The following is a 26,455-nucleotide window of genomic DNA, read 5'->3' as shown; positions in this document are numbered from 1 at the left end:
GCTTTTGGTCTCTACAAGTTTGCTTATTTTAGATTATTCATACAAATGGAATTATATAATATATGGCCTTTTGTGTTTGGTTTCTTTAACCTAGCATAATGTTTTTAAGATTCATTTATGTTGTAGCATGTCGTTTTGTGCTTTAATAGGGATGAAGTCAAGCTTTTCAACATAGATCAAGAACTAACAGCATTGATTTTTATTTAATCTTGGCTATATTAATGAATTTTCTTATTTCTTTCATAGAACACATACCTATCCAAGAGCAATATTTATTATATTTTTAATTAATAGAAGAAGATGGTAAAATTAAGCAAACATAAAAGAATACATTCCCCCCACTAGAGTAATAAGGAGTAAAGAGATAAATAACTAATGGACAATGGGAAAAAAAGATAATAGAAATTTAATACAATAGAAATTCAGGATAAACATATTTATTGACCTGGAAGCTAAGCCTAATAATTGTAGTTTGAACTTCCTGGAAAACAGTGTGGAAAGGGAGTCAGTGGACCTCTGTCATCTGATGAGATCAAAGAGTTTATGTTGCCTGGCCTAAACTCTAAAAGGAGTGCAATATGTGAATGCTTATATAAACTATGCCAAATCACTTCATGGAAAATGTCCTCAAAAGTCAAAAATGTGTTCTTACCTTGACTTCCATAGGTGTAATTTGCCTTGACCCATCTATCTGGTTTTCCAATGCCCACATAAGCTTTTTCATCGGCTGAGGGATTTTCATAATTGCTTTCCTTTGCCAGGACACTGTCTCAACCCCAACCCGTATCACACACTTTCTTGGGTTGATTGCTCCCACTTTCTAGAGTTCACTGGACTTATAATAAGTGAGTTTTATTTCATTCAGTGTGTTTTCTTCATTTCCCACCTAAGCTGTGCTAACTAAGGAAGCTGAGAAGGTGATACTAAAATCAAGAATGACAAGGTCCTTGTCCAGGAGGAACAGGTGATATTTAGTAAGAGATAGGAACATTTAAACAAACCATTACAAGGTAACATAGTAAGAGATCCCAGTATCTGCAGGGTAAGGAGTCATGAAGAGACAGTGTGCTCAGTATAGAGGGCAGTATTACTGTGGATTTGTGTCATCCTTTCATGTATACCAAGTCAGAGAGAAAAGGAAAAAGCCAAAGGCAAACCACGAGGTTCACTCAGGACCACCTTTTTGGTGGACCTATGACTGACTTTCTCCCCTTCCTTCCAGTCACTGGCTTTATATATAGTTCAGTTTTTGCAGAACTGTCTCAATATTCTTCGTGCTGTTTAGCATAGACATCCCTTTATATTAGTCACTAACTAAGATGCTCACCTTCTTTAACTTTCCTGGTGCAACTCTGCCGTTTTTTTCATTGGGATTATTCCTCCAGCACATTTTCATTTGCAGAGTACTCAGCATAGAGCCTGACATATTTTAGACTCCCAATGCATTATTTATTAAATGAATACATTAGCACACAGTGTAGTGTTTAAACAGTTGTTCTCTGGAGTCTGAAATCCTTGGGTTCTATATCTGGCTGTACCACTTGTTAGCTACTAGTTAGTGCCTTTGGCACATTATTTAGCTTCTCTGAGCTTCAAGGGCCTCATCTGTAAAATCAAGATAATAATCACCTTTTGGGGTGCCTGGGTGACCCAGTCGGTTAAGCAACTGACTCTTGATTTTGGCTCAGGTCATGATCTCACGGTTTGTGAGGTCAAGCCCTGTGACTGGCTCAGCGAGAGTGTGGAGCCTGCTTGGGAGTCTATCTCTCTCCTTCTCTCTCTGCCCCTCCCCTGCTGTGTGTGTGTGCTCTCTCTGTCTCCCTCTCTCTCTCAAAATAAACTTCAAAAAAAATCACCTTTTTGTAATCATAAGGCTATGCTTGCATTCAATATGATTATGCATGTGAAATGCCCGGTTTATAGTAAATGCTTAATAAATATTTGCTACAATTCAACATGTATTATTGCAACCCATCTTGAAATTCTCTGGACTGTATGTTCACTCTGTTGAGATATTAGAAGCTCTTCTATGATAAAATTCATTAAGTTTGACTCTAATTTTTGTTTTGGTCAGCAGCAGAATTTAATGTTTCCTCTTTAGTTAACTTTTTATCTACATTTATCTGGATTAACAGAATTCTAGCAGAGTCTCCCTTGTTATTATGAAAATAAAACAAGCAAATGAAATTATATGCTTATTCAGCCATTATGTACTGAAGATCTGTTATGTGGTAGGCACTCTGTAGTTGCTGAAGATGCAATAGTGAATAATACAGACAAAAATTCCTGCCCTCTTGGATCTTCCGTCCCAATACTTACCATAGCTAACATGTGTAAAGGGCTTATTATGTGCCAGAAATTTTCCAAAGCTGTTTATAAATATCACTCCATTTATGATATCACTTATATGTGGAATCTTAAAAAAAAAATCAAATACTAGAAAAAAAGCAGAGTAAATCAGGGAACAAAACAGGCACTGGGAGGGGCAGGGGATAAGATTGATGGTATTTAAGGGCACAAACTTGCAACAAATACTAAAATAGCCATGGAGATGTAGTGTACAGTTTATTGAACATAGAAATATTTTACTTTACATATGTAATGTCATTACTCTCATTACAATGGCAATCATATTATACTATATAAATGTATCAAGGTAACAGGATATACACCTTACATGTGTATAATATTACATGTTAAATTTATCTGATAAGAGGGGCGCCTGGGTGGCGCAGTCGGTTAAGCGTCCGACTTCAGCCAGGTCACGATCTCGCGGTCCGTGAGTTCGAGCCCCGCGTCAGGCTCTGGGCTGATGGCTCGGAGCCTGGAGCCTGCTTCCGATTCTGTGTCTCCCTCTCTCTCTGCCCCTCCCCCGTTCATGCTCTGTCTCTCTCTGTCCCAAAAATAAATAAACGTTGAAAAAAAAAAAATTAAAAAAAAAAATTTATCTGATAAGAAAATATTACCTCATTATGAGGGTGATTATAGCATTAGCCCCATTTTTACAAAGAGGGAAACTGAAGTACAGAAAGACCAAGTATTGTGTCCAAGATCCTGTTGTGATCCAGGGGGTGACGTTTGAGAATTTAACTCAGGCAGTTTGGTTCCAGAGTCCTGCTTTTATGCTGTTATTCTATGCAAATGACTTTCAGGTAGTGAGATTTGCTCTAAAGGCAAATAAGGGGGAATACAACAGCTTTTTACTTAACTAATGTTGACCATCATGAATTTGATACCAAAGGGTCAAGTAGAATAGAGAATTGAAAGAAGAAAAAAGCCCTTAAAATCAACACAACTAGAGAGTACTTGGCTTAAAAAAAAAAAGTTAAAAGCCATAAACATCTAGGCTCTTTCTTCATTGCCTCTAAAAGTCAGTTAAAATAAAATTCCGATAATGTTATTTTTAAAAGGATAGGAAACCTCTCCAGAAAGTACTAAGTACTGCGAGAATGAATGGGGCCATTAAAGTAACTGCCCCAGACGTCAATTTGCATCTGAGAAAAGTTTTTGAATATGCAATTGTCTTTCCAAGACTTCACCTCTACTGGGTTACATCATCTGCCTTGTGATGGAAAAAAGCCTCCAAGCTACAAAGAGAGGATTTAGCCCACCGTCTTCAGCTTTTACTTCAATGCAAACCTTATTAATTATCAATGTGAATTACATGCAGATACACAGCAAAATGCCTGGGGCAGAATAGGTGCTTGCTAAAAGTTTACTTTATATTTTTATTTCAGGTAAAATTTTAGATAAAAACATTTTACTGAAATACAAAGCAATCATGTTTTGTGATAGCTGTATTTCAACCCATTTCCCAAATTATAGTCTTCCTGCCTTTCCTGCTGATGCAAGCCATTCCCTTGTTAAAAAAATCATTAGAAATATATTTTATTATAATACATCATGTGACTTGTTTTCTTCTCCCCCCCCCCCCCCCACATTTACCTTGCACCAGCCTCTCCATATCTATTGCATATTTATCACTCCACCATTTTAAATGTCATGTTCAAGCCCTGCTTAATCAAGGAAAACATCCCTGACAAGTTCAGGTCCAGGGGCAGGTTTTTTTTTTTTTTTTTTTTTGAACTCTTTTTGTATGATTGTCTAGGTTTCTTAACAACCAGATGAGCAAGTCTAATGGGGGGTATTAAAAAACATAATTCACCTGAGTAAATTTGAAGATCAAATTGGCTTTATTAAACGATTCACGAATCAGGCAGCATCCCATCTAGCAAATAGAAAGGAGCTCCTGCAAGCTGCAGAAAGGAAAAGGTTTTTAAAGGTGCAAAGGGGATGGAAAAAGGAAATTATTAGCAAGGAATGCATTCTTTCAGGCAAGGTCCCCTTCTAAGGGTAATGGAAGGGTCTGTTGGGAGGGTTATCTCCACTAGGGCTGACCAGATAATTCCATGTTGACTGGTTAAAAAGGTTACATTCCTAGGGGGTTAAATGCAGTTAGGGTAGATATGGAGTCTCGGTTTGCTGACTTACTGTTTAGCACAACTGACTCCATTTTGGGCCTGCCCTCTCCTTTTAAAAGGGGAAAGCAGTGGTAAAGCACAGAGAAATGTGAATGTGAAGCAGATTGCTCAGGCTTCGCTTTCAGCAAGGAATTAAGACAAATGCGTGCAAGAAGTTTTAAGGAATGCACTTGATTTGGTTACACATATGTATCTTGGAGGCAAGTTAGAGACCAAAAAGATAGCATGTATAAAGATACTGTCAGGAATTAGGAGGGCCAGTGGTAGGGATTCTGGCTTCAGTCCAACTCAAAGGCAGGAAAAAAGGTAAAGAATGTAGAAAATCAAGTGATACAGGGAGTGCAGAGATGGATAACATGTATTAACTTTTTGTTTGATGATGATGATGATGATGATTTTAAGTAGGCTTCATGCCAAGCGCGGAACCCAACACGGGGCTTGAACTCATGACCCTGAGATCAAGACCTGAGCTGAGATCGAGTTGGATGCTTACCCACCTAGGCACCCCTGTTATTCTTCGTAATTGTGTGTTTTGCGAGTTGTCCTGAGTGTTCAGTTTCTATTCCACCCCTTTGGCCATCCTCAGCTTCACTGCACAGTGAATAGAAAGCGTGCTTCTAAATTGACAATCTCCAAAAATAAACTTGACTCTGTTGAGTGACTTTGAGCAAACCACCTAACTTCTCTAATCCTGTCCTTTTATTTCCAAATGAGAAAAATGTGAATTATCTTCCAGTTTTGCTTCGGACCTTCAAATGTTAGATTACTTCCCTTAAATCAGAATTCTTTTCTTCTTGTTGTCATCATGCCCTTAGGTCCTTTGTGGAAGTACATGTGTTTAAGCAAAAAGTAAGTAAATTGTGCCATCACCTCACATATGCTTGTCTTATCCCTAGAGAGCTTGCCGAAGCTCTCTGGGGATAGAAATTATGTTCTCTTCCTTTTTCTTTTCCTCTGTCTCCGAGTTCTTTATACCGCACAGATACTCAATATATCTTGTTTGATGATGATTGACAAGATCAAATTCAATTGCTCTGCTTCACCTTTATGAAAGATGCTTGCCTCCACTGAAATTCTGCATCCATTAACTGTTCCCCCCCCCTTCTGTGAGTTGTATTGAAGCTAAAATCTTAATAGCTGTCTATTTTTCAATTACTTGCTGTATTTGATTTCTGAGAAATAGAGGATATTTTTGAGGAGTGGGGATAAGGTAGAGACCTTTATTCTGGTACATCTTTGTCTCCTAACTAATCACTAAACCACAAGAAACTGGGTTAGATTCCAGTGCCTTAAAGGCTACTTTAATGCTTTTTGTTTAGCTTAATGGATTAATGCATGCTATGTTTTACATCCTACCTCATATTTTCTTTTACCTTTGTTGTACCTCAGTCTTTATTGGATCTACCTATAAAGGTAGTGGATCTACCACTCAATTCATTAACGATGATTTAAAAGCTCTATGTTTTCTCCACTGAAACCCCACATCCTTACTATGAAAAATAATAGGAATTACATACCCCTGAGAATATATAATTGGGAAAAATAATACCCCTGGATCAGATACATTCAGCTCCAAAGCCTAGCTTGATGATGCATGTCTCAGTTATTATTGCCCCAAGCCTTAGTGGCTTAAGACTTTTTTTTTTTTTTCTCATGATTTGGTGGGTCAGAAATTTATGTAGTCTCTGGCGTAGAAATTCTCACCTGGGGTCTCATGCAGTTGCAGTTGGATGTTGGTGGGGGCTGCAGTAATCTGATGGCTCAGCTGGGCTGGTTGTCTTAGATGGTACACTCACATGACTGGCAGTTGATATGGGCTGCTGGCTGGAAGCTCACTTAGGGCTTTCTAAATAGCACCTACGTGTGACCTCTCCAATGTGGCAGCCTTAGGGAAGTTGGAACTCTTACATGGTTCCTAGCTTCCCCCAGGGTTAGCATCCTGGGCAGAAGCTGCATGGAACTTAGTCTTGGAAGTCAAATAACATCACTTGTCATACTCTGTTGGTTGTAGCTGTTATAAGATTTCCCGGAAGAAGGAGGAGGGGACATAGATTCCACCTCAAGTTTGCATTGTAGAAGAACATGTGGAGGCATTGTTATGACATCTTTGGAAAATACAGTATTCCATATCCTGTGACTTTTATTAAATTACTGATGCATTTTGAGATTCCGTTTCCTCATCCCTACAGTGGTGATACCTTGTAGGGAATTTACCGACAATATGATGGATAGGTACATGTTTGCTAACCATTTTTCTCTTAAAAGTTTCACCATCTATACAATAACACGGGATCACAAAATCTAGTTTATTTGTGGACACTTTGGACCTTTAGGCATGTCCATGAACACGTGTCTCTGCAAAGATAATTACGAGACTCTATCTGCATTTTCATTTCGAAAGGGCCTTCAAACCCATTGTGACTGTAATATATCCAAATACTTCAGTTCTCAGGTGGAACATTCCCTAACAGACTGTCATATCTAGTGTAGTTAACTGTCCAAATTTAATTATTATTCAAGCAGTGAGACCTAATATTCATGTTCTTGCAAAGAACTTGGCTTTGGTACCTGTTGGTATGTGCCAGACAATAGGTTATTATTGAAATAGGAAAGGCGTCCTGATTTCCATCCTCATTCCAGGATGGAGCATTTTAGGATCATGATTGCTGGATTCATTTCCAGCATTGAAGTTCAAGCTGACCAAGCCCAGGAATTGTGCTTCCAGAAAATGAGCTCCCCACTCCCATTTCCACCCCAATTAGCAACCCACGGGGCCAACTCTCTTCTTCAGTTATAATTAAGAGGAAAGCAAACAGTACAAATTTATGTCATATTTATTTTCTTATGAATTATTCAAAGGCTTACCATCCAAATTTAGTTAACATAGCTGCTAATTTGAAGGTGGGGAGGGCTCAGACCTTCACATTCATTTATTTAATGGGCATGCTTCACTGAAAATAAAGTTCTCCATGTAAAGGTTCTCTATTGTTTTCAACAGTGCATAGTAGGAAAGGATCACTATTGTAATATTTGTAACTGTCCAGTTATGCTAAGACTGTAGAGGGAGATGCCTGAATAAGAGAAAACTATGTTTTGAAAAATAACAATGTGGGTCAATTTTTAAAGAAGCCATGCAAATACAGAGATATTCAGGAAAATCTTATATAAGCTCTGCTTTTCCCACTGAATTATCCCACTCAACATAGTGAAACTCTGTCATAGCTTATTAAGCAGCTAAATTCTAGGACCTCCCTTTACAAAATTGTGGTAGAATTTATCTGATTGAATTGACTCACTTTGTAAGTGATGTATACTTACAGAAATTAAAGAGATTTTGGTGATGCTATCACAATGTGCCCAATTATCTGTTGTTTTACACAAACAATGAGAGAGCATGTGATAAAGGATCAAAAGAAAGATGCATATGTTTAACTTTAAGAAGGAAAGAAAGGGGGTGCCCGGGTGGCTCATTTGGTTAAGCATCCAACTTCAGCTCAGGTCATGATCTCACGGTTTTTGGGTTTGAGCCCCATATTGGGCTCTGTGCTGACAACTCAGGGCCTGGAGACTGCTTCGGATTCTGTATCTCCCTTTCTCTCTCTGCCCCTCATCCGCTCACACTCTGTCTCTCTCAAAAATAAATAATAAACATAGGAAGGAAGGAAAGGAAAGGAAAGGAAAGGAAAGGAAAGGAAAGGAAAGGAAAGGAAAGGAAAGGAAGTGTTCTTTGCACATTGCACTGACTTTTCAATCAGTTGTTTGGTAGAAAGCTTGAAAATTAAAATGAAATGAAAATCAATCTCTTATCTTAGTTGGATTGCATGCCTCTAAGGCATACTGATCCCAAAGGGAAAGTTTAGGAATGCTTTCTAGACATAGACTGTTTTTTGGAACCTGGATCATTTTTACAAATTGGGCTCCATGCCATAGGATGCATCATATCCTGACAATCTGAGTTCAGAAGAAGAAACAACCCCTAAGACTGGCATATTTTATTCTTCCTAAAACCAAAAATCTTAAATTTAAATCACTGAGAATGAGTGTTTGAGAGTATTTCCCAGCTGTTAAGTTTCAAGACAGAAAGAAAATACAGTTTATGGGCAAAAAGGTGAAGAAGTCATTTAAAATTCTGCTTCATTATGAATGATGTCTCTGGGTCTTAAATGCAGAAGGATATGTTACATATTTAATATCTTGGATGTATAACATTAAGATAACGCAATATATGCCAATCTAAATTATCTTGGTCCATGATATAGCAAGAAAGGTAATGCAATTTCATGGTTTTCTTTTGTTAAGAAGATGTCATACTTATTTGAATGCCTTTTGTGCCAACTACTGTGCTAGGTGGTTTCATTACATATCTCATTTAATCTTTGCAATATTCAAATAGCTATTTGTTATAGCTAGCAATTCAGTAGGCTAAATTCTAAAACATAAACTCCCAAATAATAATTTCAAATTTACTTTTCTCCCTAGCTTAGTGACACATTACACTTAATTACATTGTTAGGCTTATCTTAAAATTGTGTTTCCTTTCCATGGAAACTATCTCAACAGGCACTTCCAATTCTACCATGTGAGCTTCCCATGCAAAGTTTTATTTGTTGACCTGATTGAAATTGTTAAGCATATGAAAGCCTTGGCTAAAACAGGTCCTATGTGAATTGAGAGAAACATGAAATGGAAAACTTTCCAAAGAAGCATAATCAATTTCAGATGCAATTAATACAATTGGACAAGAAATAAACCTGGAAAGATTGAACAATACCAAAACAAAAATGACAGTCTAGAATGCTTGAATTGTGCTAGCAACATCAAATATATTATCGTTAATTTTCATAAAGTGCCTGAAAATTAGGCATTGTTATTCTTATTATATAGATAAAAATGGCCTTGAGGGATCAAGAACTTTGTTCAAGGTCACATAATTGGTAATATATTTAATTAGCAGTATATAGCTTCAAGGATTCTTTACTCTCTCTTGTACTTGGTTATTAATGGGAACAGTCACTTTGAACACAGAGGTAATCTAGTCTTAATATTTGACATAATATATTTTAAAAATGATGAGAGAGGCTGAGAATGAGAAAATCAATCCAATTGATCAAACTCGTTGAATGTGAAAATGGTAAAACGAAAATCCAATGATAATACAACTGGTTCCATTAAGGGAGGTGAAGATTCAGGAGAGATTAAAATGGTAATTTGGCATTTGTATCATCAGCACAGCTGAAATCTAGTCCCCGTGTAACTTTGTGCCTTGCATTAGTTGATTTGCCATCTATTTTGATTAAATTATACCAAATAATAGCCAAATCTTGTCTTTAAGTCTATGTTGCACAGAGACCTGAAGGGATAAGATTGGACTAGAAAAGACTGAAGATAAATGATTGGATTTGGAGTTTTTTCCTTGTCCATGAAGCAATTTGATTAACTGTGTAGAACATTTTTGCTTTTGTGATCACTGCTTTAGTATCAGAATAGGTGTTGAAGGTTAATACAGGCATCTACAGGAGGTGTACAGTTAATATACATGCTTGAAACATGTCAGTGTAATGAAAGGATACTAAGCTGTGGGAACTAGGACTGAACATGGAGCTGTCTATTTGCACTGTCTTTTATAGTTTACTTATTTATTTATATTTATTTATTTTGAGAGAGACAGTGCAAGTGGGGGAGGGGCAGAGAGAGGGAGAAAGAGAATCCCAAGTAGGCTCCATACCATCAGCACAGAGCACGATGTGGGGCTTGAACTCCTGAATCAGAGATCATGATCTGAGCTGAAACCCAGAGTTGGACACTTAACTGACTGAGCCACCCAGGCGCTCCTTCGTTACCTTTAAAAACAAATTTTGGCATAGGACATCATGTGCTATCTTTTTTTTTTTTTTTTTTTTTTTTTTTAGCATCCTGAGGAATGTTGCCAAACAATGTGTCTTACTTTGATTTCCCTATAAGCAAACCTATGACAAGATGGAGCACCTGGAAAGTGATTCCGGGATGTGCTAGAAGGGGAGGGCAAAAGTGAGAGAGTAGGAAAGGAAGAAAATATAGGGTGCGTGAGTCCCATGATTACCACTTTGAGCCCCTGGAGTCAATCCCACTAAGGAACTCTGGGTGACATTGCTGAGTATTCCTAAGTTGTCCCACCCAAGGTCTGAAGATACTGTGTCATTTCTCCAACTTCTGCTGTCATTCACTGACAGCTGTTTCTAGTTGTGTTAAATACCTAGCACTTATGGCTTGCCCTCTGTGGGCTGAGAATGGTTGAATAATGGGAGAAATTTTTAGGCAGAGAGTTGCACGTGTTTGCCATAAAATGCCATTGATGAGTATGGAGCCTAGACGTGAGAGCCAGGTGCTTAGGAATAGAACACCGACTGTATCTGCTACACAAAGACAATGTCAGGCAATCTTTTATTTGTTACACTTCAAAATTTTCTAAGTACCTACTTTCTCTGCCCTGTGAACTGAGTTAAGTGCTGAGATATGTAAAAACAAAGAACAAACATCCTCTATCTATGAGGATTCACCATCTTTAATAGTCCAAAGCTCACCTAAAGTGTTGCTCATGCTTTCTTCAGTTTATTATCATGTGATCTGAATTAGTCTGAACCAGATAAATGGGAGGGTGGAGTTTTAGGCACTCTCAACATGACAGATCACCAACACACCTTCTTGAATCAAGGGTAAAGACTTATGCTCTATGCCCAATATTCACTGCTACTTTACCACTAAACACTACATTACACTTTTTCTTTGTCTTCTCTTTAAAAAAAAAACTACATTCAGGAAAAATTTTTTTTCCTTGACTCTGAACTCCTATGAAATTATTGCCCCCTTGTTGACATTTCACTGTTATATCCACATACCCAAAAGAGTAATTAAGAAAATATAATGTGAAAAAAGAGAAACATCATCATTTTAATTGGTGAGGATTAATCAAATCATAAAACCACTACATATTAACCTCAGTGAACTGTTTCAGACTCTCACCTCCAAAGTTGATATAAAGGTAACCCAAGCTCTCCTGTGAGGGCTATTCATATCCATTAATTGTTACAATACAAGATACACTGGGTCTCAGCTGGTTGCCATTTCTTCTGTATTTGAAATGTGCTTCTCAGCAGAGATCGGAGGACACCATTGGGACTCATTTGAGTCTGACTTTCACATTAATTTTGCTGTGCTGTGAAGAGCAAAGACAAAATCAATGTCCATCAGTGATTATGCAAGGTAAAATATCTAGTGATATTGAATACCAATGGCAGCACCAGGCATAAAATTTACTTAAGGTTTGTTGAGTTGACAGCCATTTATTCCAGTCCTGCTTCATTTTTCATGTTGCACATATTTTTTAGGAAAATAAAACAATTATAAGGAAAAAAAATAAATTCTACTTACTGACTCAATTTGCCAGAAACCAGATCTATTTCAGAATGGTAGAGAAGAATTAAGGTTGTAGGATTTTATAAACCTAACAAAGAATAATATCTTTCCAACTGGCAGAAGCAAAATATTTCACAGTGCACATTGACACGGAACCACGTGGCTCAATTAAATTTTCATAATGAAGGCTCTTTGTAACTCGTGAGTGAACGTGAAAAAAAGAAAAGCCTAGAGCTATTTCTTGGGTCCTGAATAAATATTCTTAAGCTGAACACATGCTCATGGCAAAAGAGCAATAATACATTTGGGTTTAAAAGTTTGTTTCAGCTGTTAGGCTGAAATCCATACAGACTGTCAATGATATGTTATGCTTTTGAAGAAATTACAAACAAAAAATAAATAATAACGACAAAATATTAACACCTTATTTATTTTTATCATGCCTGAGGCTCCAGTGGAGGCTGTCTATGACACATCTAACTCTCTGGTTAAATAATGATAGAGGAGGGGGTGTGAATGGGAGCAGGGTCTCTAACCAGTCAGTCAGTGCTTAGAACACAAGCAACTTGTCAGATATTCTTTCCCATCAAATTAAGTTGGTGGTGCTAGGTAGATATATACATTTCTGTTCTTTCTATCTGAACTGTTGTTTACACATTCAACATTGTTAAACAAAAAAAAATCAGGTATCAGGCCTTTCTTTGTCTTTCTGACAGCAGTCAGTTTGAGTTGTTCCATTGGGTATTTTGTCATAGTGTTCTCAATACTTGGCATCTTATATGAGAATTATCTTCCGTGTTCTGTCTTCTAAAAATTATCTTCCATTTTTACTCTGCTCTATTTTGCAATTTCACATGAGAACTCGAGACTTCAGCCCTGAGGGATACTCACTTCCTTGTTCAGGTTTCTGATTCCAGGAGGCCAAGGGCAATGTGCTGAATCAGATAAAGTTTTATCCTTTCCACATTACCTCTCTCTTTCAAACCTCTGAGGTTTGACTGGACTTTTAGCATGGATCAAGTAGGGCTGATGATGAATTAGAATGAATGATTCTGAGGTCATGGGAGAACATCTGAAGTTTGGGGACTCTGTTCTAATTCCAGATCAATACATACATGTCCTATATTAGATCTAAGCCTTTTGTGGAGCCATTGTCCCTTCAAAGCATATGATACACGGGGCTATAGAACCTATATATTAGATCCAGAGTTTCTGGAGTAAGAATATAGTGGTGGGTGACAGAAAGGGTCCAGACTTCTAGGCAGAGTGTAGTGTTCAGGCAATTGGCACATGGGGGTATATGCTCAGGGATATTGATATGAATGAAATAACTTTCTGCCTTCAAGAAGTTCACAATATTGTGAAGGAAGCAAGTATATCTGAAACAACCATAGCTCTAGAATGATAGTAAAGCAGGGGACACCACTTTGTGGAATGGAGAAGATATATGGAAATGTGGAAGAAAATGGCGGGATCCTTTCACATGGTGCATTTAGTTTCTATATCCCTCCTTAGACAAAATTAGGACCCAAGGGCTGAAGTTGCTATCTAGCAAATTCCTCTTCCTAGGTAGGGTAAGGGTGAGGGCTTAAAGGTGTGAGATAAACAACTTATATCCTATTAAGAAGTTTTATTCTATGCACTGTGAATCCAAAATATTTGGTTTGCAATAAATGCATTCTTACCCTCTATTCTTTATTGCCAGGTAGGGCATGGGCCAAGTTTATTTTTATCATTTGATTTTCATGCCTAGCATAGCACCTGGAACAAGGGGTAGGCTCTATAAACTGTGTTGACTGAATAAATATGGACCAAGAGGAGACAGCCTATGTCTGAGAATTTAGATCTCAGTTTTGTTGCTAATTATCTCATAACCTTGCCAATCTGCTTCAGCAGCTCAGTTTTCATGATGTGTAGAATGAGGGGGCACCACTGTTTGTGCACCAAGTAGGATCACTATCCAAATTTTTTTTTGCCTTAATTTTGCCTGTTTTTAGAGCTCAATGTAAATACAGAATGTACTTCTTTGGTTCTGACTTTTTTTCTCAAAATAAAAATTTTGAAATCTGTGTTGCTGTTATTTTGATAGCTTGCTACTTTTTATGTAGAATAGTGTCTTATCCTGTATTAATAAACCATAATATATATCAAGTTGTATAAATATACCATTCATACAATGTATGAATTGGCATATAAATCAATAAGTAATTCATACAATGTGTATTCATGTTTGAGTGAATATGACATACTCCTCTTGATGAACATTTGGGTTGCTTCCACTTCTTAGTTATTATAAATAAAACTGTTCTGAATATTTTTGTGCAGGTCTTTAAATGCCTCCTCAACTTCTGTCTGTCTGCTAAAAATTCAGTCTGTTTGATATTGGACATATTTACCCCCATCCCCATTGCCATGTAAACATACAGACAATGTCTTTTTTTCAGTTTGTCCAGATAAAATTTGGATACATGTACTCCCCATCAATTAAACAGGTGGACATGATTACTTTTCACTCTAAAGACATATTTTACAAAAGAAACACTGCATGTGGTCAGCAAAGATAAACTCTATTCTGTGACTGGTTCCATTGAGTTCTAATCAGATAGCTCTATCTTCTTGTCATTGTTGCCAGTTACTGATGGTTCAGTATTTGACCATCTTGGAAGAGCCAAAAGTAGGCTCAGTGGCTGTTGTTTGATGGGTACATGCAAACTGATGTCAAAGTTTCTGACAATGGGCACTCCAACAGTTTCTTTGATAGAGTCTTACTATAGAATAGAAAAACCATGTCATAAAAAGGGCCACTGGCCATGTACTCATAGATCAGTCTAGGCATAAAATGTAATTGTTCCTCCAATAAATGTCAAGAAAAGAGGGAGTCGAAAGTAGATTGCTGGCTAGAATTCAAATGGCTAGGCATATGTTTGAACTATTGATTGGTGTAACAAGAGGGCAGATAATTGGAATTTAAGATTAAGGTATCATCTTCAGGCTGGAATAACCATTGTAGATGAACAGTATTCCCTTGTCTTGATTTTTTTTCTTAAAAAAATTTTTTTAATGTTTTTATTTATTTTTGAGGGGGGGGGAGGGCAGAGAGAGGGAGACATAGAATCCGAAGCAGGCTCCAGGCTCTGAGCTTTCAGCACAGATCCCAACATGGGACTCAAACCCACAAGATGTGAGATCATGACCTGAGCTGAAGTTAGCCACTTAACTGACTGAGCCACCCAGGTATCCCTTGATTTTTTTTTTCTTGAGGTAATTCTTGAATATCTTCTACGTTAGGAGCTCATCCCTATCCTTTGTAAAGGAGTTTGTAAAGAAGTTTTTTGGGAAAAAGAGTAGAATAGATGTGCCATCCTAAGTTCTTTACACATATAAGTGTTTAGCGTATATATCTCCTACACTACACACAGATAAACATACATGAGCTTAAAATTTGCCAAGAGTCTGAACATATCTGTGATCTACCACAGTGAAGTGAGCAACAGGATTGCCGAAGTCTGTTCCAAGTCTAAAATTCCTCAACAGAAAAGTTCAGTTTATTTTTGATCCTTTATTTCTTTCTTTGTTTCCTCAGATGTCCATTCATTATGCCATGCAAAGTCAAAGAAAAGCACTAGGAAAATCCATGTAGTTGACTTCTATTAGTGTGTCTAGACAGGGGTCTGTCTTTTTACTATAATAGGGGTTTCTGTAAAATAGAAACATGGGCACAGGAAGGCATGAAGGAATACTATGGTTATAGTGCTTATATGTTATTATTCTCATTTTCTCCATCACCTTCCATCACCTATGCCCACATCTTTCCAGAGATGTGGAATTGGAGCAGTCATCATCTATGAAAAGTATAAGCTCTAAGCAGAGACCAGCATTGCCAAGACAAATTTCCCAGACTCCATTTCGAAAAACAGAAAATGACATTGTTAATTGGGGAGTGGATATCTGGAGAGTTGTGCCAATATTCCCTTATCTAACTGGCCTTTCAAAATTGAATGCACTCGCTGGAACCACTGGATCAGATACTGTCACTCTTCACATTCTGGGGGAGATAATTTCAGGACTTTTCAGTTAGTCTCTGTTCAGCTCAAATTATATCAAATTCAAAAGAACGTGAAACCAACCACGTTAGTTTCATTCCACTTCATGGGGAGATATCTAAACCCCATTATGACAATCTATTTTATTTTTCATCTAGAAATTTTCATCACACTCAGTGAAGAGTTAATCAGCTCATAGACAAAGCAGTTAGTTACAGCTAGTCTCTAAGATGAAAGGTGCTATAAAAATGTATAATGATAATAATTAGAATCATAATATTAATGATAGTGGAATTAACACTTTGACCTTCATCTTCTTCCACAGGTAAAAACATCAAAATCTTAGCATCACCCTGAAAGTGTAGCTGAAAAAAGGCTTTTCTAGAACTTGTCCTTCTCAAAAGCAATTAATTTCTGCATAAGAAAGTGTTATTAGAATTCACAATAGTTTTAAAATACAAAATTAATTTGCAGGGATATTCTGGCCAATGATTCAAAATAACTTTTGAAGCCTACTAATGACATCACCCTACTTACTATGCCAAAGAGACAGGTAGCAAATAGTAGGCACTTCATTTGAGTTTTCTTGATGAATAAATGGACAAACAATGATATAAGTATTGAATATAGTAACTACTACATGATGGTATTTAAGGGCCTAAAATATCTGCTCTTAGCAAACTTAGCATACTGATCATAGCAAATATAGAAGATAAATATTAAAATATATTACACAACAAAAATAATTGTAACTTAATCCCACTATTAGAAGAAAACATTTGTGACATGACATGATGAATAATTTCCTTCTAGTTTTATTTTGATGAGCATATTGAAAGTAATAAAAAAATAATAATAGTGATTTAACTCAGTGCATAATTTGTATACTACTTATTCTAGTTCACCAGTTTTCAGTTGTTAACTTAGATCTTTAGATTGTAAAGATGCAACTATTTTAGTTCACTTAAGGGAAACAAATCAACCAACAAAAACCAAAACAGACTGTGCATTTTTTTAAAATAATTTTTTTTAAGTTTATTTATTTATTTTTGAGAGAGAGTGAAAGCATCCAAGTGGGGGAGGTGCAGAGAGAGAGTGAGAGAGAATCTAAAGCAGGCTCCACACTGTCTGCATGGAGCCCAACATGGGGTTTGAACTCACGAACCCCGTGAGATCATGACCTGAGCCGAAACCAAGAGTCAGACGTTTAACTGAGCCACCCAGGTGCTCCATGGTTGTGCATTCTTGAATGGCAGCTCTGACCTGGATTTGGAACTGAGAGCTGTTAGAGGTTGAGGTAGCTCTAGTGAGTTTTTCTGTCTCCCTCTTGACTTTGTTTTATGATTTCTCTCCTTCCTTCTATAAATTTTCTCTCTTTCCTTCATCACCTGGCTCATCCTTGTTGTAGTCTCTAGAAGAAGCTCCAGAAGAAGCCAGTTTGGTTTGGCATAATTATTTGTCATTGCCTTCACTGAGTAAGAGAAAGACCAGTTGTGTGTTATTCCTTAGCTGGTTCATGCTTTGCACCCCCCCCCCCCACCAGCCTGCTTGAATGAGGCTCCATTTCTAGTTCATTCAGTGGCAGTGTATGTACAACAGCCTCATCAGATTTCACTAACTTTGCATTTTTGGTCAAATCACTTTCTACTGAAAGGACAAGTTGTATGCCAGTGTATACCATTTACCATGTCATTGCAAACTTTTTATTAACATTCATTCATTCAATAGATATTCATTGAGTGTCTACCATGTGCCAACACTGCTGTAGGTGCTAAGGTACATTAATTAGCAAACTAGACGAGGATCCTTCTCTTCATGGGCCTGAGATTCTGTTCGACAGAGATCAATGGTAAATTGAATGAATGAATGAATGAATGAATGAATAACATATGTTAGAGAGTAATGAGTGCCAAAGAGAAGAATAAAGTAAAGAAAGACATTATGGAGAAAAAAAGTGGGAGAGAGAGTCTGTGCTGGCATTGGAAGCGGGAGGGGTTATTTGTAGTTTTAGGTTGCTCTTTGAGATGAAACTTGACTCAAGATTGAAGCAGGTAAAGAAAGAAGCCTTATAATTCAAACTATATTTTTATTGCTTTTGTTAAATAATCTTTGCAACAATTATTAAAATTATTAAAAATTCATGTTCCAGGGACCATTCCATTTTATAGTGCAACATGACCAAAAGGACTAAGAATTTTGTGTTTATTTCTCAGTCCTGAGAACTACTTATTTGAGTTAGGTACTATTCTTTCCATTTCACAGATAAGTTGAAGCACAAACAGGAATGGCTACTTGCCTATGGTCTTTAAGTTAGTAAACAAAAGAGCTTGAATTAACTCCGATTTGGGAACCCTGCTCTTAAGTGCTATTGCTGCTCTACCAATGACATACTAATTTTAAAAAATCAAATAAATCCACAGTTGCACAAAGAAGAAAGATAAACACAACACAAAAATGATGCGTTTTGATTAATTATCCTTCCGTGGATACCTTTCTGTGGCTCTTTATGCACATCAATGATTATGAACATTTCACCCAAATAGTACGTACTGTGTCCTCCTTTTCCACTCAAAAATATGTCATGGGCCTATTTCCAACTCAGCAAATATAGATTTATGCCATTATTTTTATTGAATTTGAATGTTTCATCTTATGGATCTTAGGCCATTTTTCCATTATTGAACATTTAAGTTATGGAAATCAGACCATGGTCATATTTACTCTCACTCTCTCTCTATCCATTCCTAACAGCTGATTGGATTCCCAGAAGATCAATATGGCCCTTCAGCAATGGTTACCCATCGTGAAGATAGATGACTTGAAGGAAAAGACAACTAGTATAGGATAGGACTACTTAGGACTTCCGTAACCAATGTTTTAGGAATTTTTTCATTTAAGACATAAAAGTTGACTTTTCCTTAGCCTTTCATTTATAGAATATATTGATTCCACTTTTAGGGCTTGGGTAAGTCCATTTATAGCTGGATATTAAAACAATTGAACATCACCTCCTCTGGGAAGTATTCCAGGCTGTCCCTGTTAAGGAAGGCACCCCATTGCTGAGCTCCTACAGCTCTCTATTCTTACAATCCCTATTTTCACACTAACCATGGTTTATTTTTGTGTTGTTCCACTTGTCTGTTCTCTCAACCAGACAATAAAATCATTAAATGGAAAGCATGTTTCCTTAAATTCTGGGTCTCCAGCACAAAACTTATTATTTCTGGTATCTAATACGTACTTTTAAAATGTCTTATAAGAGAAAGGAGGACTTCAAGAGGAGGTGAAGGACAGCTTAGCTTAGTTATTGGAGATGGGCAATGGGTTGAAAGTAAAGGATGGAAGAAAGAGTAAAAATTAAGGAGAAGGGAATGGGAAGGGTGAAAGACAAACTATGTGAACAAAAATATTGGTATTGTTGAACAATATTGTTCCAGTTAAATGTATTAATATATAATTTGAGAAGAACAGAATATTTATGCCAGGCACAGTGTATTCATTTCCTGTTACAAACAGTATAAAAAAAACGACTCTGTGTCTGTATCTGCTAGAATTTATAGAAAGACTCTTGTCTTCAGCTGTAAAATCAATTTCATGATACTATGGGTACGTATAATTCACTTAAAATCTTTATTATCTACTCTATGAATGGTGATATGTTAGATAGTGGACATTTAGATGTGAACAGTTCAAGCTCTTCTCCCAAGAAGGACACAGTGGAATAGGATATTCAGAGTATGGTGTGATAAGTAGAATTATAGAAATGTTTATTATGCAAACCTGCATATTGTGCAAGAATTTCAGAGGAGGGACTTCTTCAGGAATGCTCCAGAAGCTTTAGGGAGGAAATGATATCTGGGCAGAGTGGTAGTAGGAGTACGTAGAGAAGGAAGAGAGAAAAGAGAGAAAAGCAGATGAGCCTGAAGAGGGAGGCAGATGCCAGATCATGAAGATTTCATGTAACAAGCTTGGGCTTTCCCCTACAGATGAGGAGACGCTGGAGAAGGAATGCCTGAATTGCTTGGAGCCTCAGAGGCTGCCTAGAGATTGGTGATTATACCAGAGACCAAGAACAACTTGACAGAGCAGCTACTTCTTTATGCTAAATGGCAAGCCTTTGTGGCGAGTGAATCTTAATGTGAAAAGAACGAGGTGCCCTAACTTTGACTTTCTTTCCTCATTCAGGTAGACACTTTTGGGTTGCTACAAATAGCAAGGTCCACTGCTTAAGTGAGACAGGCTAGACTTTGGAACTAGTTTTATGAAATCACCACTATTAGAGCTGAAGGAGCTTTAGACTACTCAGTGCAACTCCTCTATAAGACTCCTCTACAGACAGGACAGGAAGTGGCCTCTTCCTACACAGGCAGCTCAGCTGCTTTTAAGTGAGTCCATCTCAGAGGCGCCTAGGTGGTTCAGACATGTCCAACTTCAGTTCAGGTTGTGATCTCATGGTTTGTGGGTTTGAGCCCTGTGTCGGGCTCTATGCTGACAGCTCAGAGCCTGGAGCCTGCTTCGGATTCTGTGTCTCCCTCTCTCTCTGCCCCTCCCCTGCTTGTGCACTTGCACACACACACACATACACTCTCTCTCTGTCTCAAAAATAAGTAAATGTAAAAAAATAAATTAAAAAAATAAGAGTGTGTTTCAATATAAGATATTTTTAGAATTTAGAAAGTTTTATAGGTTGAGCCAAAGTTCTATTCAATCTAATTGTTACACTCACAGGAACCTAGTTCTTTCCTCCCAAACCCCACAGATCATAATGTGTTTTATTTTCCAGGATAAGTATCACTAGGTCCTTCAGTCATGGTGGTAGTCCATGGTTTCACATCCTCCTTCTACCTTTGTTTCTGTAATCTTACTTATGGCCTTCCTCTGATTGTGTCCTGTTTTGGTCATGTGCCTTTTAAACTGGTATCCAGAAATGGAGTCCAAGATCAAGATTCTCACCATTGTTGGCATGAAAGTGAGACATCTATAACCCTCAGGAGTTAAGAAGGAAAAATAAGGCACTACTACATATGCATGTTGGATATAGATCTAGGGAGAGAGAACTTTTCAAAAAGAGGCAATTTTCTGTGCAGTATTAGCATTTATTCAATTCTGACCTTTGAGCTATGGGCAATGAGAGGGAGCTTTTATAAGTTTTTCTTCCCTAATGCTGATTTTCCAGGCATGAAGTTACCAGCAGGGGCTGGCAAATAACAGAGCCAAGCTTTTCTCCTATTCCCTTCACCTCCTGGACATGTCATGAAGCACTCTCTTGTTTGATCAATTCTTTCCCACCTAGTAAGGAAGAAGCCTATAGGGCCTGCCTTAGCAAGACTTCCCAGAGGCTCCAAATGAATATTGAGTGGCCCCCTACAAACCCACTAGTCTGGTGAGATGTAACAGGAGTCAAAAAGTTCTGAGATGTTTAATGGCAAGAGAAAGGGAAGGCTCTTATTAAGAGTTTAGTGCAGCTTTCTGCTGGGACTATATTTATATTTATATTTATTTTTAATGTTTATTTCTTTATTTTGAGAGAGAGAAAGAGTATAGGCATGAACAGGGGAGGGGTTGAGAGAGGGGAAAGAGGGAATCCCAAGCAGGTTCCATGCTGTCAGCTTAGAGCCTTGATGCAGAGCTTGAATTTATGAACCATGAGATCATGACTTGAGCTGAAATCAAGAATTGGACGTTTAACTGACTGAGCCACTCAGGTGCCTTTTTAAAAAAAGTATTTATTGGGGCGCCTGGGTGGCGCAGTCGGTTAAGCGTCCGACTTCAGCCAGGTCACAATCTCGCGGTCTGTGAGTTTGAGCCCCGCGTCAGGCTCTGGGCTGATGGCTCGGAGCCTGTTTCCGATTCTGTGTCTCCCTCTCTCTCTGCCCCTCCCCCGTTCATGCTCTGTCTCTCTCTGTCCCAAAATAAATAAAAAACGTTGAAAAAAAATTTAAAAAAAAAAGTATTTATTTATTTATTTATTTATTTATTTGTAGGGGGCATATTTTTAAATTGCTTTCTGGTGGGACAAACTCATCAAACTACTATTCTATTTCATTCTCAGAAGGTATGATTTGTCTTCTATTTTTAAATTCATTCAGTTTTTGTTTTAGGTTCTCCATTTATTAAATATGTTTATTTCTTTAGCAATTACTAAGTGCCAGAAACTATGCCAGATGGTTGGAATATAAATTTTAACAGGAAAATTATAGTTCCTTATCTGATGAGATTTATATTACACACACACACACACACACACACACACACACACACACACACGTAGAGAGGGAGAGAGCAAGTGAGGAAGGTTGAATAGGTACAACTCTGCTTAGTACTTTGAAGGAAACAAAGAGGAGTAGGCATAAGAATATTCAGAGGTACCTCAGGTACCAAGAGAATGCCAAACTTGGGCTGAAGGATTATAAGAAGATAGCCATACAAAGATCAGTAAATTTGTTGGCTGGGGCTGCTGTAACAAAGTACCATCAACTAGGTGGCTTAGAACAACTGGAAGTTATTCTCCCATAGTTCTGAGGGCTGGAAGTCTAAAATCAAGGTGTCAGCTGGGGCTTGCTCCCTCTGAAGGCACCAGGGAAGGATCTGTTCCAGACTTTCTAGCCTCTGGTGGCTGTAGGCATTCCTTGGTTTGTAGAGGCCATCTTCCTTCTGGGTCTCTTCATATTGTCTCTCTGTGTGTGTCTGTCTCTGTGCCCAAATTTCCTTAAAATTTTTTTTTAATGTTTATCTATTTTTGAGAGCGAGAGAGAGAGTGTGTGCAGGGGAGGGACAGAGAGAGAGAGAGAGAGAGAGAGAGAGCGAGAGAGGGAGACAGAACTCAAAACAGGCTCCAGGCTCTGCCCTGTCAGCACAGAGCTCAGTGTGGGGCTTGAACTCACAGTGAGATCATGACCTGAGCTGAACCAACTCAGACACTTAACCAACTGAGTCACCCAGGTGCCCTCACATTTCCTTTTTAAAATAAGGACATTAGTCATATTGGATTAGGGACAACCTAATGGCTTCATTTTAATTTGATTACTTCTGTAATGGCCCTCTTTCCAAAAAACGTGGCATTCTGAGGCACTGGGGTTGGGACTTCAGTATATAAATTTGCCTGGGAAGCAGTGGGGGGCAGGAACCAACTCAACTCATAAGAAGCAGGACAGGTACTGTTCCAGGTAGAAGAAACACATGTTCTAGCCCCTGAGCTAGAATGGAGCCTGGAGAGCTGGAGAAGCAGAAGGCTGGTGGTTTGTATAGAGCGTGCAGGGGAGACCAAGAGAGGACACCCTTCGGCAACTATAAAAAACATCAATATGGATACTTCATCCATGTTTGCTACTAACACCTGCTGCAGGAGTTTTGAGGGACATACAGAGAGAGATTGTTAAGACAATTTTGTCTTTTTCTCTCTGTAGTTCACAGAGTGCAGCTGGGGATGGGGGGTGGGGGGAGGATACCCTGCCTGGTCATGGTCGTTGCCAATTTAGATAGAAAAATTAATTTTCTTTCAAATTGCCACTTTTGTGTCCCCTGGCTAGACCAGGAACCACAGGAGCCATACTGTGAATAATCTCCAAATAAAACTGTGAAAGACAGCAGGACAAGGACTTTGCACCATGTCAGAGTCAGATGCCAAGTGGTTTCCTCCAGGGATCACACCACTCTTCTGGCCGCTAGGTTTGTATCGAGAATGCTGGGTATTGAATGCAGTGGGACAGGACACAGAAGAGGTGGAAATGAACATTGGGGAATTATGACCTCACTTCTACCAAATTGCTTTGGGCTTAGTATATTTAAGGAATTGGACTTTCCGTCATCTGTGTCTTCGGTTTGACCACACTTATCCCCTGGGCCGTTGATACAAATGCATTTTTGATGAATCTGTATTTATCTTCTTGATGATGTTATTTCTGTTTCCTTTACCCTGTCTTAATCTCCTTTCAAGTATGGAAGTTTATATTTCTTATTTTATCTTCTACCCATGAGCCCTGGGCCAGACTTCCTCTCACTGTAGTGATTAAATGGAACTTGTTTTTAATTTGTTTTTTTGAGTTTCATGTGTACATTGTTCCTAATCCTTAAACAACTTTGCAAGGTAAGTAGCTTAACTGCGCTTTGTTTTTTTTAAATGTTTATTTATTTTGAGAGAGAGAGAGAGAGAGAGAGAGAGAAAGAAAAGGGGAGGGGCAGAGACAGAGAAAATCTCAAGCAGTCTCCACACTGTCAGCTCAGAGCCCAATGTGGGGCTTGAACTCACAAACCGGGAGATCATGACCTGAGCTGAAACCAAGAGTCGAACGCCTAACCAGCTGAGTTACCCAGGTTCCCCTTAACTCCACTTTAAAGATATGTATGGAGGCTGGAGTGTAGAGAATCTAATGGTATTAAGACAGTGGTAGTATACAGAATGATAACATGAACAAGGAGCTGCCTGCTTGGGTTCAAATCCTGGCTCTGCCATTTACTGACTATATGACCATAGCTAATTACTAAAACTTCTTTGGGTCTCAGTTTCCTTATCTATCAAATGAGGGTGGTAATAATACTTACCGTGCAGAACTGATATAACTGTCAAATGAGTTAATATGTCTAAAGGATGTAGCTCAGTGTTTGGTACGTAATATGTACCAAAAACTGGGTATGAGTCTTAGTGGTAGACTTTACTGACAGTGTGCACTTGGGAGAATTCTTTAATTTTATTAAATGCGCATCCCTAGTGTTCTCTCTACCAACCAGTGTACCAAAGCACTATTGTGATGAATAAAGGTGGCATTCCTTTTTGAGGAATTAGGCCACTGTATCTGGCCTAATGAGCACTGCCCAAGAGGAAGTCAGAATGGGAAATATTGACATGGTTTTGTAAATCAAGGTGCAGAGTTTGGATTTTATTTGAAACACACTAAGAAAGCTTTGGAGGATTTTAACTAGAGAAGTGACATGTGTTAAGTTTTAAAAGTTTGGCAGTTATGATTTAATGGAAAGATTGTGATTGAGAGTTGAAATGGAATGGCCAGGAGACTGTTTCAGATATTCAGTCAATAAATGTGGTGGCCAGAACTATGGTAGAAGTGGAGGCTGAGAGAAGTGACCCGATTTAGGCTCTATTTTTGAGGTAGTATTGGACACATTTGCTGATGGATTAGATATGGGCAGTGAAGAAAAGGTGAGAAGTTGGTGTTAATGCCTGGAGGATGATGATACCATTTATTGTGAAAGGCAAGGACGAGAGTGGGGTTTGAGGGGATGACATGAGTCTTTTGGGGCATTTTAAGTTTGAGGAATTGAGCTTGATACGAGATGGTGCTTGATTAATAAATGAATAAGAATTTAAATGCTCTATGAGATTTTTCATATCACAATCCCTGCCTCCCCAAAAGTTGATATTAACATTGACAGTGCATCTAATGGACTAGTAATAAAAGGTCAATGTCCTTAGAAGAAGGATGATAGTAAGCCCCTAACAATAAAGATTAATAGATCTGTGAGGGAATATGTGATTTACAATTCAGCTACTCATAAAGAAACTCACGATTATTCACAACATTTGAGCATTGAAAAGTCAGAAGGCCACAAACCATTTGCATCAGGAAAAATGTGATTTTTGATATGAGTGGCATAATTAACAGTGTCTGTACCAAGAATTTTAAAGCAAATCAGAAGCAAGTGTTACACTAATTTCAACCATGTTATCTTGAATCAGGGGTGATAACATTAAAGCACAGCTCTCAGTGTACATGAGATGGATCGTGGAGGTTTCTCTTCCATTGTGAGTCACTGGTAGTTAGCATAGCTGCTGTGCTTAAGAAGTTGGGGCAAGAATGGAAGAGGAAGCAGGGAGAGGAAAGTAGGGGGTAGATGCTAAGCCGTAAGCAACACTTCTCTCTCCCCATGACAGTCACCTTGAGGATACAGTAAAATCTGCCAAAACTCACTGAAAACTTGGCATTATTGGAGTTCACACGGGAATCAAAGAGAGGAATTAGTATCATACCCAGGGTGATACAGGCTGTGTGTGATAGCAAAAGCCACAATGTTAGCCCAGTGCTCACTATTTAACTTAGGGAATGCCTCAGTACTCTGGGTTGAATTAGCCACCCCTCCAAATTCATATGTTGAAGTCCTATAACTTGTAGTATTTCAGAATGTGACCTAACTTGGAAATAGGGTCTTTACAGAGATAATCAAATAAAAATGGAGTCATTACGATGAGTAGGCCCTAAGCTGATATGATTGGTGTCCTTATGGAAAGGGGAAATTTGGATAGTGCTATACATAGAGGGAAGATGATTTGGAGAGACACAGGGAGAAGACAGTCATCTATAAACCAAGGAGAAAGGCCTGGAACAGATCTTTCCCTTATAATTGTCAGAAGGAGTCAACCTTGCTGGCATTTTGATCTTGGACTTCCAGCTTCCAGAACTGTGAGACAATAAATTTCTGTTGTTTAAACCACCCAGTCTGATTATCATGGCAACTCTAGCAAATTAACACATCCAGGCCATGGAATCCACATTTTCACAGTTATATTTACATCTCAGGGGCCAGATA

Source organism: Lynx canadensis, chromosome E2, assembly GCF_007474595.2.
Source record: "Lynx canadensis isolate LIC74 chromosome E2, mLynCan4.pri.v2, whole genome shotgun sequence".
NCBI classification, from domain to species: domain Eukaryota; kingdom Metazoa; phylum Chordata; class Mammalia; order Carnivora; family Felidae; genus Lynx; species Lynx canadensis.
The sequence above is the reverse complement of the archived record's forward strand: the minus strand, read 5'-3'. Positions refer to the sequence as shown.